Source organism: Octodon degus, unplaced genomic scaffold, assembly GCF_000260255.1.
Source record: "Octodon degus isolate 3935 unplaced genomic scaffold, OctDeg1.0 scaffold00071, whole genome shotgun sequence".
Classification (NCBI taxonomy): Eukaryota; Metazoa; Chordata; class Mammalia; order Rodentia; family Octodontidae; genus Octodon; species Octodon degus.
In genome coordinates, this window is record NW_004524647.1 from 3,055,935 (window position 1) to 3,059,378 (window position 3,444).

General features: G+C 41.3%; 1 pseudogene; it reads left to right on the top strand.

The window, feature by feature from the left end:
- Positions 1 to 480: 480 nt before the first annotated feature.
- On the top strand, positions 481 to 1,138 carry LOC101578000 (annotated as a pseudogene).
- The last annotated feature ends 2,306 nt before the right edge of the window (positions 1,139 to 3,444 follow it).

Here is a 3,444-nt window from a genome sequence, read left to right on the forward strand (position 1 = left end):
GGGAAGAAAAAATATATACATATATACACAAGACAAGTAAGATAATTATACCACTACTTTCTGTTAGCTCAGTGAAAGGAATAGCTCAGGGCTCAGCACCAGCACATGTGCTGCCACAGCCTCTCTCCTGTCTGCTTTGGCCCCCAGCTGATGAGGTCCATGTGCAGCTGCCATCTTCGCTGTCACTCTTTCCATCTCACCACACCTGGAAATGAAGCTGTTGTCATTACTGGAAGGAAACTGGCCCAGCAGATCAAGCAGGAGTCATGATATTAGGAGGAGGAGTGGGTGGCCACAGGCAACAAGCGGCCACACCTGAGCGTGGTTCCAGTTGGTGAGAAACCTGCAAGTCTCTCCTACGTTCTCAACACACCACAGCAGCTGCAGATGCAGGAATCAACACACCAGGACTATTGTGAAACCAGCTTCAATTTCAGATGAAGAGCTGTTGAATTTGATTAATAAACGCAAGGTGGAAACATGTGTACCTTCCTTGTTCAGCTGCCTCTGCCTGAGCATATTGGTGAGACGAGGATCTGCAACGCTGTTTCTTCAGACAAGGACATTGTTGGTTTTCATGTAATTCATGTGGGGTGAATGTGTTTGGACCTTTATTCCATGTTGCCAGCTACCCTGTTGCGTGTATGGGAAATAATTAAGTGAACTGGCCTTCCCACCCTGGAAAGAATGTGATCACAAAATGTGGGGTTGCCAACAGCAATGTTACTGCACACAGATGGGGCGCACGGACACCCTGGAGGTGATGCCACTGTTATAATAGCTCATCGCTATGCTCCTGAAGAACAACTGAAGAAACACAATTCATGAAGATATTGTAGTATCTGCTGCAGGTATTCTAAATCCAATTACAGCAGATATGATCAAAGACGGACCAGCAGTCGTCAATGTGGAAATAAACACAATTCAAGATCCTATAACTTCTACACCCAAGTTGGTGAGAGATGTAGATTTTGAAGAAGTCAAAAAGAAAGCCAGTCATACCTCTCCAGTCCCTGGGGGCACTGGTTCCATGACAGTGGAAATGCTAATGAAGAATACCATGATTGCTGGAAAAAAAAAAAAAAAAAAAGTGCTGAGGCCTGAAGAGCAGGAAGTGCTGAAGATCGTAGAGCCTTGAGTAGCCACCAATTAACTGTGTGTCTGTCATGCCATGAACAGCACTGTGAGCCAGACGGGAAACAAAGCAGCCAATAGAAATGCAAGACTTTTATTTATTCTGCTGAAATGATTCAAAATATGCTTTGCATTTATTGAAAGTTTAAGTAGGTGGTTATGTGTGCATGCGGCTTTGCAGGATTCACCAGGAGCACCCCAGGGCATGCTGGGTCATGTAATCCAGCCAAGAGAAGCCATTATCTTAGCAATTAACATTGAAGATACTGTCACATTGAGAATGGATGCTTAACTGCATCAAACCACTTAAGTTAAGAATTTGCCTTTTCTAGAACTGCATTTCCCAACTCTACTCCAATAAGAGTTGAAATATGTATTTTAGATTCTAAGCCTTTTGAGATCAACTAGTCAAACCAAAGGAAAAATGTTGCCAGAGAAAACCATGAAAAAGATGAAACAGAAGAAATGGTGGTATAATGGTCAAAACCTTGTGTCAACTTGGCTAGATTGTCTTGCGGTTTCACACCCTGGGCCATGGAGCAGGTAGGGCTCATCCTAGAGTGTGGAGCAGCCGGCCTTAAGGTAGGGAGGGCCTGCCCCAGAGTGACTCAGCACAAAAAGGGCATTAAAAAGGGGTTGAGGAAGGATTTGGTGTTCCACTTCCTCAGAGGAACTTCAGTCTTCGCAGTCAGACTGGACATCATCTCCTGGCTTCCAGTGCAGACTCTTCGGCCGCCTGCTTGGATCCTTCAGCTTTCCATTGCAGATTCCTCAGTCTTCCATCACAGACCCTTCGGCAAACTGTCAGAGACTTGCACAAAACACTGCAGTGAGCTTCAGACCTCAGGACTGAATCCTTCAGTCTAGGGTGTGCAGATGCCCTCCTTCCTCATCGGACTCTGAGGCTGACCGCTGTAAGCCAATCTTGTAATTTCTTATACATTTGTACATCTTTAGCTATATCTGTTCCTTGTATTACATCTGTTCCTTCAGTAAAACTCTGACTAATACAAGTGGTAACTGACTAGAGGAAGAAAATTAATTTCTGTACTTATTGCTCAGTAACCAAATTTATCTGAAGAGAACTATATTGGCTGAGGAGAAGGAAAAAACTATATATTACTGATTGTCTTTTTGGAGAAATGTTTAGGGTTGTTCCATTTGCTGCTGCCCCTGTCTTATGTACAGTACCCTTTACTGAGTTCTCCCCACTTTAATTTTCAAGGATGGAAAGGCTTATTTCATAAATTATTTGTGTGTATTGTCCTGGTTGGCTTTTGTACATCCTTAAACTTCATTGTTCAATTATCATATTGTTAGGGGTATCTATGTCGTTTCTTAGCATAGGTTGAAACCTCTTTTTGAAAAACAAAACTTGGGCTTGGTGATCATTAGGGCAGCTTGTATAATAAACATGCAACTTACTTTTCCACCAAAGAATTGTCAGCAGCTGCCTGCTTTTCTTTCATACACTCTGTTAGCTTTTCTGAAGAATTTTAAGAGCTGAAGTTAACATAGAATTTAATTAGACTTTCTGATAGTGTTTTTTGTTTTTTTAAAAAATAAAACATATCTTTCTGTTGTGAAAAAAAGAAAAGAACAACAGTTAGTGTGTATATTGTTTGATCAGTTTTGCATGCCTACATCTTATAAGCTGAGCACTACTTAGAAAATAACTATATGCAATATAACTACTGTTAATTTCTTATTATCTTATAAAATTCTGTATCTTTTAATTGTTTTTTTTTCTTTCTCTTTAAAATGAAAAAAACACTATTGGAATGAAAATATAAACCCAGGCTTGAACAAAATCAAACTTATAAAAAATTTAGCAGTCAATAACACAAAGGCAGATACTTAAACAAACAAAAAAGACATATCCAGATTATGTAGACACCTCTCAAAAATCAATGAGTAGAAAAGAAACAACTCAGTGGGTGTGATGGCACATCTGTTGTCCCAGCTACTTAGGGGGCTCAGGCCAAAGGATCACTTAAACCCAGGATAAAACAAAACTTCATTTCTTACAAAGAGAAAAATTCAATTATACAGATGCCAAAGATTTGAACACTTACTGGGCTGGGGAGATAGCTTGGTGATCTAAGCACTTGTCTGGCAAGCACAAGGACCAGGGTTCAATCCCCGGTACCCTATGCCCTGCCCACCCTGGAACCTCGAGTGTGCCATGCAGACCACCAAAGCTGGGTATGGTGGCACACATCTGTAATCCCAGTGCTAGGGAGGCTGAGACAGGAGGATCATTATGAGTTTGAGCTGTGTAGCAAGACCCTGTACCAAATAAAAACAAGA